Source organism: Bombyx mandarina, chromosome 22 (assembly GCF_030267445.1).
Source record: "Bombyx mandarina strain Sakado chromosome 22, ASM3026744v2".
NCBI lineage: Eukaryota > Metazoa > Arthropoda > Insecta > Lepidoptera > Bombycidae > Bombyx > Bombyx mandarina.
This window is the reverse complement of record NC_143228.1, coordinates 13,898,942-13,915,172: the sequence shown is the minus strand read 5'-3', so window position 1 is coordinate 13,915,172 and position 16,231 is coordinate 13,898,942. Positions and strand designations below refer to the sequence as shown.

General features: G+C 37.6%; 1 protein-coding gene across 6 annotated transcripts in view; it reads left to right on the top strand.

The window, feature by feature from the left end:
* Positions 1-16,231, top strand: part of Grip (Glutamate receptor interacting protein) — a 313,660-nt gene that overhangs the window by 196,219 nt on the left and 101,210 nt on the right. For 2 of the 6 annotated variants that reach the window (XM_089737189.1, XM_089737190.1), the window contains exon 3: positions 7,666-7,697. The exons of the other annotated variants lie outside the window; for them this stretch is intronic. The gene's annotated coding sequence lies outside the window, so the exon portion shown is untranslated. The remainder of the gene's footprint in view (positions 1-7,665; positions 7,698-16,231) is intronic. 6 annotated transcript variants of the gene reach the window in all.

Below are 16,231 nucleotides of genomic sequence, written 5' to 3'. Positions count from 1 at the left end.
GAAATCATGAATCCTTGGAATAAGGGCGGATAAGACGGAGGGGGGAGCCTATGAAAACCGGGCGCGCCATGCATACAAATTTGTTTGTTGAAATTCAAAATTGCCTTTGAGATCAACGTACAGCTAATTTTGTGTGCTTAGAGTTCCAAGACTAGTTCACACTAGAGCATGTTCTGCGTACACGATACGGGACTTAGAAATTGCAAGTAACACAGCACGAAAGTAATGTTTATATATTATATGTGTATTATGTGTTTTGAATTATTAGAACGAAGTTCCTTATGGGACGATGCGGAGGGGTACCCTAACCCGCCCGGCACTCGACTGTTTGTCCGGTGGTGAAGCGGTGCAAGGTGGCTCCTGTGCGCCGCTCACGGTGTGTCTCCCGAGACGAGGTTCTACGGGATTTTCCCGGGGATGAAATCCCGTCTTAACATCAGTACGGGTACCGCCTAAGGCGAGACTTTCGGCGCGCATCGCGGTACCGTAAGTTTCGTGTAGTCGGTGTGGTGGAGCTCGATGGGGTTTAGTCGGTAGTCGTTCTGCGGGGCAAGTGCTTCGCGCGCCTTTTTCAAGGCGTAGTCTCCTGTGAGAAATTGGGGGAGGTGAAGGACCTCGGTCCTTCTCTTCTCCCCTTCTTCCTCTCAGGAGGCGCCGGAGTCCGACATAACCCGGTCCGTTACCCCCCTCGACCGGGTATCCGTAAATGGATTCCCCAGCGTTAAAAAAAAAAAAAAAAAAAAAAAAAAAAAGGGGGTACCCTAACCGGAAAAAAACGTCCGTAACGAAAGATTTATATTAGTAATGCACACAGTGTACGACTTAAGTTTGTAATAACGTACAAAAAGTAACATACTTTTTTATCATTCATTGACCACGATCTCAGAGCGTTCGTTTGCGCAATACACTAACTCTTATGCAAACAACCGTGAATGAAGTGTACCACAATAAGTTCGCACGTTACCGAATGACCGTGGTTTGTTGCGAAACCTCCAGTTTTATTTTCTTTATACCTCGAATATAACTTAAAATCGATATTTTTATAATAAGGTACTTCGTTCCTATCCGGTCTCCCACGACACCACACATTTTTTCTGTCTATCAGTCTACAGAAATTCACTACTCCCAAAGCTCGTTACCACGACCGATCCTGCGTTGTCTGCATTTAGCGGATTACTGCGACCTTCAACAGGTCTGCCCACACTGTAGGAGGTCTAACCACGCTACGTCTTCTGGCATGTGGTCGTCATTCGAGAACTGTTTGGCCCCATCGGTCATCTATTCTATGAGCAATCTCCCTGCCCACTGCTACTTCAACCTCTTAACTATTTAACGTACATAATATTTCGCTAATCATAGTCCTCCTGGGAAGCTTCTCATTACTGATTCGATCTTTATTTGATTTTGATCTTTATTTTTAATTATTATTATTATTAAATTATTTATAATTGCCTCTTGTGCCTATGCTTATTTACTATAATATATGTGTACTGTAAATTTGTTTTCTTATATTTGAAACGTGACTTTTTTCACGCTACGCTATCTGTGGCAGCTTAAAGCTATATCATGCTTTGTGCTACAAAATTTTATGAGCTACAGATTGTAGGGCGTACTGTGAAGACTTTATATGCTTTATTGAAATTGTCTGTTTCTGCAGTAAAATATCAGATTTGAAAAATAGGTTCTATCCATCTAAACAACGCAGTTTCAACCTCAATGTAAAGACGTAGGATAGCCTTAATCACATTACTATCAGTGAGCTTGGACGAGATTGTCCCTATTTTTTGTCTTTTTATAAATTAATTGTCATAAGATGTACGGTTTGTCCGCACAACCCTCTGCTGTGATAATGATAACAACTCCGATATTGATTAATTGTTTATTGATAGGAGTATGCTGATTATGATTATTTATATGATAACAATGACATTATGCGAGTACGCGACGCCTTGCTGATGGCGGTACACGAACTGAACGAAAATGAATGACTTTGACGTAAAATGCATCGGTCTGCAATATGATGTGCGCGCTGGCCCTGTACGATACATGACTCGTACATAAGACTTTCGATATCAAATAAACACAAGATGAGTTGAAGAAAACAAGACAGAGATAGAGTGCTCCTTAATTACAACTCCAACCGTGCTTCCTTTTAAGTGTGAGCTCGAGGACTCTGAAGGGTAATTCAATCGAAAACTAGACGGCAGTTACGGGTATGAAACTAGGACCAAAAAAGGCGTAACACAGTAATCATATTATTATATACAGAGCGTTTTATTGCCGGATGTACGATAACAAAGAAACAGATCGAGCAGGTATTTGTCTAGTAGACCATATTTTCGAATGTAATATCCAAATTCATAGCTTATTTATTTTCAGCATTTTCTTAGCACGCTTCAAGAATTTTGATTTGTAATTTAAAAGAAAATCCTTTGATCTCATTCGCTGTGGACAAGAAAATTTCGCAAAAATGAATTACGCTTAAAGTGTCATTTGCGGTACGGAGCAAATGTCAAAGATCTTCCTTTTTTATTTCGTAAATCATAAATTATAACGAAATTTTCTAGAGCTTTGAAAGTTTATAGTGTAGCTTTTTAAATGCAAATTCAATGGAAATTAGTTTGGTGTTGATGATATCGCCTTTGTAGTTTATGACTTAACATTATACGCCTCGAAAAAAAATGTGGAGACGAAGATGGTATCTCGAAGAAAAAATGTTTTCATTATTCTTCGAGTTTTTACTTTTTTTTATCTAAGGACGTTCTTATTTACGCAATCGGGTTTGTTTATATAAATGTATTTTCGTCGCTTTACGTGTTATACGTTATAAAAGTGACAAGTTCATCAAAGTTCATTTATCCGCAGATTCAAATTACTTTCTCATTCAACACATTAGATTTGGATTTACTCGTATTTCCGACCGAAGAATATTCAGACTCGTAAAATCGAATATCTTAAGTAAAGATAATGACCTCGATTGAGAATTTAACTTGAATTTCATAGTTTAGCTGTTGGGGTCGTTAGCCATAAGACAAATAATCAAGATTCGTTTTGAAAGCAAGTGAATCATGATCTAAAAAATAAAAAAAGCGGACCTAGATAAACATAATCGAATAAACTCGCTAAATTGAATAATCTTTTATCTGAATTCCAACAATTACAGCGAAACGTTCCCTTCAATTATCTAAAAAGCCCTTAGATTGTTGCAATTAAATTAGCATGATTTTCATCCGGTAAGGTGCTTCGGGAAACCACATGTCCCGCTGAAACCATTGGCTTGATCTGATTGGCTTTAGGGCCTTTCGGAATATTATACAATTAAATTAGACTACATTTCACTTTGTCTATTTTAAATGTTTAACTTCTGGTAAATGTAAATCTTAAAAGATATGTATTAATAACTTAATTTATTTATCGATTAAAATGCGAACTTAGATGATTTTAGCGGCTTTAATTGAAATCATCGTGATGTCGCTACTTTGTTGTGCTACAAATATACTTAATCAGGTTTGAAAAATAAATTATGTAAAGTAAATACAAGTATCATTAAAAATGTATATAGATGTATGTTCAAAAGCCTCAATTACATAATTTTAATGCCGACCCATCGCTCAGTTGTAATTGTTTTGCTTTAATTCCTCAGTTGCATACAAGTGATGAATCCCCTATTTTTATTGTGATTTCGTTACGTTACTATTTGATCTTAATTTTCTTTCATCACTATAGTCTTCAAAGCAATAACAGCAGAGAAAGCTTGACGAAGAGGAGACCATTGAAAAACTTCCGATGGATGGGAATTCACATTGTCCACAGATCCCAAAGAAATAAATAAAACACAAAATTCCACTTATTTTTCTTCCTATCCTCGTCGTTGTTATTATATTATCGATGATACAAATTCAACAACAAAATTGTGATTCTTACACAAAATATGAAAGCTCTGCTCTCCTTGATCATTTCGCCACAAAAAGTATCGAATACGTAATCGTAATTGTTATCGGTTGAATGTCAACTTGTTACGTAATAGCTCTCGTTCTATCCACGGAAAATGAAAATGTAGTCCAGCCGAGTGTTCAGCCAATTACCTATCATCGTTTAGATTAAAATGAGCCCTCTTCCGAGGGTATAAGAGCCAGTTGTCCTCGTAAATGTGAATAGGTAATGTGGCAAAACATTTCAGTAACGCAGACGTCCCCTATCTGAAATTCAGATGTAGTTTTTCAGGAACAGTTTTGGGAACATGCCAATGTTTGGCGATGGAGTGTTTTTGGCTAATTTGTAGATGTTTGTTTTGTTTTATCAAACGTCGACAGTGAAAAGAGAATTTTAGCTGCAGTTAGTGTAGTAAAACCGTTTATCTCTGAGAATGTGGTGCGCATTGTTGGCTTAAAATTTTTGGATCTTCCAACAACAAATGATGTTTATTTTATTGCTGTAATAGGCAGACGAGTATCACATCTCATCTAAATTTGAGTAAATAGTTACTAACTCTCACAGACATTGAAAATTCCAAGGACATATCTAAACTGATGGCCATTATAACTCTTTTCGTATCTCGTTTGAAGAAGAACAAGTGAGAGCAGTCAAGAAATACCGTAAATGGATGTGAAAGATCTGATTGAAGGGAGACCATTCCAAAGATGGCTACTTGGTATCGAAAACTGGAACTGGCCTGTAGTGCTATAATCGGCATATGTAATAGACTCGAGTATAAATACCGAAGCACACTCATGCAATATTCACTAATAGGCCCAAAACGGTTAAAGGATAAAAAATAATAATAAAGAATACCTGGGGCAAACTGTTCATTTAAGTAGGTCCAAATATCAAAATATTGTAGCTTCTAAGTTGAAAGTTTGATCAGCTTTTTGTTGCCACAGTACCAAGACGTGGTCGCTGATAATGGACCTTTATCAGCAGCCTCAATCCAAAGAGCAATGTAAAGGACTATGGTTTTGTAGAAGGTCCATGGTTAATGGCATATTGCTGAAGTATTGTCAAGTCGAACTGACAGAGAGCAGGGCACATAACAAATGGATACTGGGGCTCAAATGCTCTCAAATGCTCCGCGCACTAAAACGTGCAGCGTCGGAGGAAACCTCCCACAAGATAAACAGTCCAGCTGGAAAAGGTCACGGAACCACCCTAGAATGTGGCGAGAGCCCTCCAACAGGCCTTTGTTCATCAGTACACGTCTATAAGCTGATGCTGATTACCTAAAAACAAGATTTAATTTCTCAAGTTCAGCGGCGAAATTCACGATTTGATCTATTTGAGCCCAATTTGCTCGCGTTTTTGCTTATAAATATCTACTCTGTTTTTTGTTTAGTCTTATGGAACGATAAATTTAGGATCAATTTGATTGATCGACGCGAACTCTGAGGTTATCCCAAAAACTCATGCAAACTATAATTTTTATCATAAATATATGTCGGGAATAGTTCGTGTAAGTTATCGCGCAAACGAAAAACACAAAAGGGTTCTTGTTTATTTCAGTAACTTTAGTACAAAATTGTTATGGCAGTCTGGCAAAAAGGTCGTTGTAGTAAGGAGGCTTAAAATAATTTGACTATGAAATATGAAATTTTTAAAGCCTATTGTTGTTTCTCTCTTTTTTGCATAGTTGGATAAACGAAATCATATCATATATCACAGCGTGAAGGCCGCTATCGATTTTGAGACATGAGGTCTAGGTCTCAATAACATAACGGCTATGTCAACTTTAAAACCACTTAAGAATTTATATATTGATCGTCGCATATATATTATCATGACTAAGTTAGTTATGAAGACGTCTTCAACGTAAAAAAGTTTTTAGATTAATTTTTTATTTTATTTTTACCGCTAAAGTTGAAATAATATAATTATGTTACAATGACCAACCATTAGAAGTTCCACTGTGATAATAGGTTTTTCAGCTATTAAACTTCTTATCTTATCTTACTTTTTAGGAGCTGCGTAAACTGTTCCCCGACACTTCGACCCTCCAAGGGTTTTCTTTTGTTTTCCACTTGTGTCTTTATTTTCGTTTTCATGACCTACCTTCAAAGCGGCTACCAGTCTATAGACACGATGTGAAAGGTTGACACCACCTCAAGACATGAGAGCGATTTCTAAATTTAAATGTTCAATATTAAATCTGTCCCTCCCTTCAAGCTGTTTCGTTTCAGAGTCAAGCAGGATAATAGTAACTTACCCATGCGAGCTTACAATACGTCCTTCGCGTACATACGCGAATATTAGCCGGGCTATTTCTTCCTCTTGTCATTCTCTAGCTACTATTTATTATCATCTCCTATTATGTTTCCATAGTACTATTATCGTCAAATTATAGTATGAATTAATTATCTTGAAAACTGCTAAAACATATTGTAGCATGAAGCCACCGTTCTAGGTATTTTTACCTAAAACATGAATGCCAATTTGCAGGCAAAGAAGTGGCTTTCGATTGCAATTGAGGTTTGAACTTAGGATTTTTAGAGGGCCGTGATATTCTTATCGTGACGATCCACTATCCGTTGATGTTAATAAGACAAATGGACTATGGACAATAAGCGCATGATACCACTTGGATTATTAGCTTTGTTATTATGAAGAGTCGTCAGTATATTTTATTGTATACTAGCTGACCCGGCAGACTTCGTAATGCCTCAATCGATAAATAAAAGACCTAAACTTTTGTATAAAATAAACTTAAAACAAACAAACGGAATCCGTCAGAGGGGGTCACATCAGAGGAAAAACAAAATTGTTATTTTTATTTATCCTGTTTTATTTTATCCTGTGCTTTCTCAAGGAAATTATTTAATTATTTAATTATTTAGATGTCTTTAGTGTGTGTTAAATTAAATTTCAAGCTCAATTCAATGGTCAGAGAATTGCGTGGTTTTTAATTTTATTGTAAACTAGCTGACCCGGCAGACTTCGTAGTGCCTCAATCGATAAATAAAAGACACATCAAAGGAAAAACAAAATTGTTTGTTTTTATATAATTCTGAGCATTTTCATATTTATTTACCTTTTAAACCTTCTCTGGACTTCCACAAATAATTCAAGACCAAAATTAGCCAAATCGATCCAGCCATTCTCGGGTTTTAGCGAGACTAACGAACAGCAATTCATTTTTTGTATATTATACCAATGAAAGCCGGTCGCACTGCACTATCGGCGATGACTATATGTATGAAAAACATCCACAAAGTACTTGTACGATATTCATGGGTTGACGGTGCTATGACAAAAACTTTTTAGAAGCGCCATCAACAATTACGCGAAACTGACTCACTCGTATAAAATCCCACAAAGGTATAGATTATTTTTGTATGTTTGGTATTATTTATTGCTTAGATGGGTGGACGAGCTCACAGACCACCTGGTGTTAAGTGGTTACAGGACCCCAATAGATATATACGACGTAAATGCGCCACATACCTTGAGATATAAGTTCTAAGTTCTCAATTATAGTTAAAACGGTTGCCACACCCTTCAAACCGAAACGCATTTCTGCTTCACGGCAGAAATAGGCAGGGTGGTGGTACCTAGCCGCGCGGACTCACAAGAGGTCCTACCACCAGTAATTACGCAAATTATAATTTTGCAGGTTTGTATTGATGCGGGGGGTATTGATGTCATATTAAGTTTTTACAACTTTATTTCATCTTGCAGGTAAAGCTGTTTGCACGTTGCGGGTTTTATTCGTGAGTACAACAAGTTTTTCAACAGAAAACACACAAAATATGCCTCGTCTAAAAACCGAATCCTTATAAAGAATTAATTACTTTCCCAAAGAAATTATGATTTTCCAAAGTGATTTTAAAGCTATAATTTAATCAGTCTGGAAAGTTCTAGATCTCAGATTTAGTTTATCTATCTACCTCCGTTTTTATTACAGGTACAGTGTAATTAAAAATTGTTAGTTCTTATTTCAATGCCGGGCTTTTGTCTTACAACAAATTTAGTTTCATAAAAATCCAAAAGATGAGCGTAAGCGCCAAAACAGTGCATTGCAAATTCGGCACTATGACTAGACGGTTAGCGTTCCAATACCATTAATATTAGTTGAGTCGATAAGATAGCTTAGTTTGTGCTGTCACGATTATTCTATTGCTTTGTTAGCTTAAATAAGGAAACAACCTCCCACACGTCACAAAAATTTTGCCACTAATAATTTTGCCTGAACCGTTGAGACTATAGTAAATAAATATAGTTTCATCTCAACACAACTTTTATTTCAGCAAGGTAAATATTGCTTGAAATATTATCAAAACTTCATTGAGTAATGTAAACTCCTGATGAATAGCAATAAAAATCGATGTCATTAGTGAATTAACGTCTCGCGATCACGCGGAAAGTGTTAACCTCACTACCCTAACTCATGATCTTTCAGTCACGTAATACTTTATCCTATTCCTACACTGCATATTGTGTTCACTGCAATTCTATCAAACACAATATATATAATATAATACCTTTAAACGAGCAATTCATGTATATTAATATATACCTATATAATCTGAATCTCGGAAACGGCTCCAACGATTTTCATAAAATTTAGTATACATGGGGTTTCGGGGGCGATAAATCGATCTAGCTACGATTTATTTTCAGAAAATGTTGTTTTATTCGTGTTTTCAATAATCAACTCTTCCCGACATCTATATGCGAATAATAATACTATTTTTCTTAATTGAGGGCAACTAACCGCTTTAAAGACACAACAAGATGGCGTTATCAAAAAAAAAACCGAACAAAGCTCGGTAATCGTCTAGTATAATATTAAAGAGTGCATAGAAATTGTATTTGATAGTCGCGTCATGCAGATGTGATTTTTCGTTTAGAATGAATACAATTATCGAACGTGCTCTCGAGTTCTGCGCTGAATAATAAGGTTTGCATATGTAAGTATACGGAAAAGCGCTGTGCATTTTTGAATAGAATCTCTTTTAGCGGGAAAAAATAATTGCATTATTTCCCTATAATTTCAAGGTTTTAATAAATGTAACATTTGGTTACAGAAAAACTTTCGAAATCATAGAAATGTTAAGGTTGGTTACTTTATATATAACTAGCTGACCCGGCAGAATTCGTAGTGCCTTAATCGATAAATAAAAGACCTAAGCTTTGGTATAAAATAAACTTAAAACAAACAAAAGGAATCTGTCCGACGGAGGACACATCAAAGGAAAAACAAAATTGTAATTTTTATTTAATTCCGAGCATTTTCATATTTATCTACCTTTTAAACCTTCTTCGGACTTCCACAAATAATTCAAGACCAAAATTAGCCAAATCGGTCCAGCCGTTCTCGAGTTTTAGCGAGACTAACGAACAGCAATTCATTTTTATATATATAGAAGATTATGTACGACTTTATTATGATTAAATTGTAATGCATTCATTTTAGCCAGGTAAATAATAGTGAAAATATTTTTTTTTTATACAAATCCCTAGCGAGTTTTCGTGTTTAATTACAGTATGTAACTAGACATTCGTTAGCCTTTGAAATCGTTCAGACCAATAGTTATGTACGTAATACTTTAACTGAAAAGGCAGCGAGCCACATTCAAAGCTGCGTAGACCCATACAATTTTTTTTCCGAGCTCCCGCACCTGGAAATACCGTCGTAAGCAAAAAAGAATGCGCAGTTCCGCCGAAATTATATTGCAAAAAATAGCGAAACTGGCTCCCTAAAAAGATGGTGTTACCACACCGTGAAATACACTCCTTTATATATTTTGTCGACTTTGAAATGTGTTCTTATGTTACATACTAAAATACTCGAATCGGTTTTTGAAGTAATGTCTAGTTTTAAAATGTTACGTCGCTTTGGGGTTGGTTAGGCGGCGCCCGTTGATGGTTATCGCTTAAATTCAGGTAGGTAAGTAATAAATACAATTCGACAGGGAGTAAGTACCTTTATAGAACACGTAACTTAAATTTAATAGAGCTAGAATTTTTTGAGAAATATTAATGAATGTTTTATAGCTCTCAAAATTAAAAATTAATTATAAACGTCGGTTTTCTGTTTATATAAAAAATACGTAAAATGCTTAAAGTGACTTGTACATAAAAGTTAACATCTCACTTTGTCGAGGTAGCTTGCAATGTTTCGAGAAGTGTGGATATTGATCTAATTGACTGACAGCTATGCTATTGTTACGCGCTGGGGTTCGGTATAAATAAAACTCCACAGAAGTTTAAATTAAAATTGTATTCAACCCTTAGAACACTTAAAACACTTCACCCAAACTTTAAAATTCTCAATTCGCTTCTTCCGTTTCGCTTCAGGAGATCCGTTTGCTGTTTCGCTTTGAGTAGCTCCGATTGCTAACTGACTGCGTGCCATCTCTGTAACGCTTTTATAGTTGAGACGAAATCCCTAGAATCGTCGAGAATATTTCACACAAGTAGAATATTGTGTGTTTCCGGTATCTGACAATAGATGGCGTTATCCTTCTCGAACGTTCTAGATGCTACTAGATCCTTCGATATTCGTTCGGCTATTCGGCGATAGATGAAGTCACTCTTACCGGCGTAACACTATTAATTAGCTCGAGCTAAGTCATTGTATGTAATAAAAACCGTTTTTACTCAAGCAAGCTTTCACAAACGCTATTAAATTAGTTTTCATTTTGGCACCGATTTAAGAGAGTTCGCCTTTTTTCAATTATAAACAATATAATATATCTGACTCTGTGGTGAAGTAGTTAGCGCTCCTTACTGTGCGCTAAGTGTCATGGGTTCGATTCGGGCAAACATTGTGTAATGAACAGAATTGCTTGCTCTTTGTCTTGATGGTTTGTTATCTATATGTATATATTTAAACATACATAAGTATGTTTATGAGTTTCTGGTACCCATAACACAGGGAATCCTAAATTGGAGCCGGACAACCGTGCGTGATTTGTTCCTAATTATTATTTTTGTTACTGTTATTATTATATTTTACAACATAGCTTTCATTTCTTTACGAACAGTCGTGTGACAATTGTTCGACTCAAAAACATGTCACTCGATTCAGTCTATCATTTTCTATGTTCGAAGAGTAAATTTATTTTAAAAGAGGATTTTCGTTCAGGATACATCGCAAAGATTCTGTCCGAAAATAAGCCTTCTGATGAACTTCTTCACTACCTATACCTTCACTATATATACACCAAACTCAAAAGCTGTTACCGAATTTCGGGCGATTGAATGTTACGTAGTAACGATCTCACATGTCGCACGTATAAATATTAAATCGGGTCCGAAGGGCCGGAGGTAACCGGAATTTTATTCATAGCGAAGGCTTTCGGTGGCGATTTTCGTTTAAAACATAAATTTTTATCGTCAAAAGCACGAGGGTAGATGTTTAAAGTATTTGACATTGTGAAACAAAACCCTACCGATTATAGAATAAAGTTGACGTTTGTTTCTCCAAGAATCGGGATATCCAACGCAATGCGTCCCATTTGGTGAATTAGTAGTCAGCTCGCAACGGTTAGTGCCGGGTTCATTACAGGATTAACACTTAAGAGTCATTTTACTTATTTGTTGGGTAACACGTGACTGGTAAATTTGACTTGTATTAGAATTTTATTATGGTTAAAATATATTATGTATGTATTTATATATATGCAAATATATACTTTGTAGTCCGATAGAATTAAACTCTTTAACAAGAAAATAGTGATTTCTTTGTCAATATTTGTTTTGGAAATAACCTCTATTATTTCAGTCATCGGACAAATGAGATAAAGATAAATAAACTAACATTGTTATTCTTTGAAAAAGATCTATATTTTCAGGCATACTGATTCCGTGAGCGACGATAGCCACTCACCATGAGGTTAGCTAGTTAACAGATATTGTAGTGTAGGTAGAGGTATAGAGAGGGAAGAGATCGACCGAAGAAGACATGGATGGATTGTGTGAATGACGATATAAGAGAGAGAGAGAGGAGTGTTGAGATGACGGCTGATAGAAGAGAATGGGAGAGAAAAATTAGCTGTGCCGACCCCACCTAGTAGGATAAGGTGAAGAAAAAGTAGAAGAAGAACAGATATTGTAGTGCATATTGGAAACGTATACTGATTCGGAAAGTATTTTCGTTTCTATGTAATGCAACACAAAAGATTGGACACATTACACATTCTGCACTTTGCGGGGTATAGTTTAAATTTGTTTGTTTATTTTTTTTATTGCCCTTTGTTGGCAGACGAGTATACGGCCCACCTGATGGTGAGTAGTTAAAGTCGCCCGTGGACTTCAGCAATGCCAGGCGCAGAGACAGGCCGCTGCCTACCGCAAATAAATTTATAATGTCTTCGTGTGCACGATGGAATATTTCTAACCGACCTAGAACTACGATACACATCTTACATAAATGGCCTCTTATTATAAAATTAAAATAATGTTATAATGTTATAAAATAAAATTAAAATAATCTTCAATCACAAACTTACGTTCATAAAATTTACTACTACATTAAGTGAGAATAAAAATCTTTTAAAGACAAACCTTCATCTGAGTATAAAGTATTGGTCATTGAATTAGTCACATTTCATTTGTTTGCAGATGAATTTTCAAGTCCACACTCGAAGTGGCCTCATTCGTTCATCGAATAAAAAATGTAACAAGTAAAAGGTTTTCTTACAGAGAAATCTCAGTGCTCGCTCAATATCAAATTGGTTTCGCACACGAAAAGTTTCTTAGAGATTTAATATAATGTGTAACGATAAAATACATGTTATATCACCCACTTCCTCCATCAAAATATAGTATTCTTATATAACATGTTGACTGGGTGGTATAGGCACGGTGTACAGCCAATAAAATTTACAAAAAATATACTTTTTTGCCTACCCAAGATGGTAGCCTTGAGAGGCTATGCGAGCATAGCGCGCGTAGGTGAGCTCACGGGGCTCTAACCTCTCCTGGAGTCAAATGGAAGAAGCTGGTATTTAGGAGCCCCGGACCAGAGATGGGAGCAGTACTCCACACGAGGCCGGACTTGTGCTTTATAAAGCAAAAGTCTTTGTCCAGGCGTGAAGTGCCGCTTCGCTCTGTTCAGGACTCCCAGCATTTTGGACGCCAACTTGGCTTTGCCTTCCAAATGACTCCGAAATTGGACATCGCTCGAAATGTCGACCCCAAGTATCCTTAATCGAGTGCCCCGCATTTTCCGAAATTAACATGAACAAAACAAAGGTCACGTCAAATGGTTGTGTCATGCTCGCACCAGTTAACTTCAGAGACTCGATTCTCGAAGTTGCCGACAAATTACGTGTACGTAGGACAAAAAATTCAATTAGGAAAGTCGAATTTGAAAAAAGACAGTACTCATAGAGCCCAATTCAAGCGAGTAGATAAGTAGAAAACATAACAAAGTACATATTCATAACAACATTATATTCTGAAATAAATCGAAAATTAACGTATTAATTGTGCGATACATGTGTAGTTTCGCAACATTATTAGATTCTGCTGTAGGATTAATAATTAGAAAACACATTACCATTTATAGGTTTCAGAGTCCATTTAGCATCTAGTGGAATGTGAGCCTCCGTTATCTAACTTAGAGTATCTGTAACGATAATTACTACCAGTATTTACTTCTTTTTTTTTGCTTGGTTGGATGGACGAGCTCACAGCCCAACTAATGTTAAGTGGTTACTGGAGCTCATAGACATCTACAAAGTAAATGCGCCACCCTTTTTTTTTTTTTTTTCGGGCCGGGGGCCGAACCTCCTACGAGGTCCCCGCGCCGAGGGGGCGCGCGGGGTATGTGAGACTCAACGATCTGCAGGTGTTGAGAGCAGATCGCGGGCCCAAGGATTTTAGGACCCACCCACTAAACGACTCCCCTGCACTCTTACACCCGACATCCGATCTCCGTCCGGGGTCAGAACCCGGTCAGAGTAGGGGGGTTCCCGCGGTCACCACTACAACCAGACACGCGGCGCCACCCCGAGGACGCCCGACCGACGGGTCGTCGAAGCGATAGTCGACGACCAACGACGTCGGTCTCCGCGGTACGCGGTCCTACCAGGCCGCCCGGGCGGTGCCGCTGGTGTTCCGGGATACCCCGCTGGGCCAGAACCAGCCTGCCGGGTCGGAACGCGATACACCGCCGACCGGGTTGCTCTTCAACAGTATGTTCGGCGACGACAGCGACGACGAAAATGCGGACCGCATCGCAGTCCGCAGCCGCCGACGCGCCGCCCCGTCCTCCTGGTGCCAGCGCGCTAGAGTGACGGTAGCGTGCGGCACAGCCTCAACCCCCTTAGGTCGCCCCGTGACCATCACTGGGAGGAGACTGCCTCCTCATAGGGGCCGGAGCTAGACAAACGTCCTCCTCCGACCCCCGGCTCGACGGCGGCGGCACGGCGCCAAGAGGGAAGAAGAGCTCTCCTTCTCCCGTTCCGCTGCCTCCTTCTCCGAGATGGTAGACTTGCAGAAGTCGAGCATCGCCTGCCAGGACTCGTCGCTGCCGAGCATCGTAGCCACGACGGTCGGAAGCAACAAGTCCGGTCCTATTTTTGCAACGAGGACGCGGTGCTGCTCCGCGAAAGCGGGGCAGTATGCGAGCGTGTGCTCCGCCGTGTCCTCGTTGCAGCCACTGCAGTGGTGGCACTAAATGCGCCACCCACCTTAAGATATAAGTTCTAAGGTCTGAAAGAATAGTTACAACGGCTGCCCCACCCTTCAAACCGAAACGCTTTACTACTTCACGGCAGAAGTAGGCAGTACCTACCCGTGCGGACTCACAAGAGGTCCTACCACCAGTAAATACGCAAATTATAATTTTGCGAGTTTGATTTTTATTACTAAATGTCTTCTTCTTCTTTATTTATACCTCACTTACTGTACTTAAAAATGAATTGACGAAATAAACTGAATATCCAGTACACATTGTAGATGATGGAGAGAAACGAAAACAACCGTGATTGAGTTACTGAACAGACATTTCCGTTTGGTAAAAGGAAGCCTGCGGGGCCAAGATTACAAAATAGACGTTCAACAGTGTGTACGCGCCCCATCACAATCCGCACTCAAACGGAAAAATATTCTCTAAAAACATTTTTAACATTCTCCATCTTTTCTCGACTGATTGTTGTTGAAGTCCTTCTGCGTTCCATTTCCCGTTCATCACGACATGTTTCCAAATAAGATAACGTTTGTAAGCTTCTCTTTTTTCCTTTCAAAATAAATATTTATAGATGATGACCGAGCTTTGCTCGTATTTTTTATTTTTTTGATAACGCCATCTTTTTGTGTCTTTAAAGCGGTTAGTTGCCCTCAATTAAGAAAAATAGTATTATTATTCGCCAATAGATGTCGGGAAAAGTCCTAAAGTTGATTATCGATAAAGTTGATTATTGAAAACACGAATGAAACAACATTTTCTGAAAATAAATCGTAGCTAGATCGATTTATCGCCCCCGAAATACCCTGTATACTAAATTTTATGAAAATCGTTGGAGCCGTTTCCGAGATTCAGATTATATATATATATATATATATATATATATATATATATATATACAAGAATTGCTCGTTTAAGGGTATAGGTATAAGATAAAGTACTTAAAAAAAATACGTTCATTTAATATTCACATCTCGCGAAGTCGATTCATTCATAGATGTATCGAATTCTCTTGAATAATTAGTGTAGATAAGTTGCCAAAAAGAAATTATGGACTTCAAATTTGTATTTCGAATCAGTAATGTCAATATGTCTGGAACAAAATGTTCTCATATAAAAACTGCTTTACTGCGAATTGAAAAGAACGTCAAACAAACCGCCAGACCTGAAAATACACACTATTGGTCGTTTCTGTGTGAAATGAAACGTAAATGTCAATCACTAAATATTTACAAAATATTCGTCACTATTAAAGTTATATTCACATTTTGGTAATGTCTTAGTGGCCCGTCATTGTAAAACGATCGAGATGTCAGAAATCGTAAAATCGTCAATCATAATTGAGTTGAACAGTCAGTGTTATGTATTTTTTATATTTTTTTATAATTTCACTGCGTTTTTGAAGCATGTATCTTTCCATTTTTATGAATGGCGTAGTTTTTACTTGTCATCTGTCAAGTAGTGACAGTTTAACTCATGACAACTGTTAAAATGGCGGGCTATTGAAAATGAAAGCCGTATAAGAGTACATACCTTGTAATATTATTAATACGATCTTCCAAATATATAAACAATATGAAACTGGCACACTCTCCTCATTTAAAA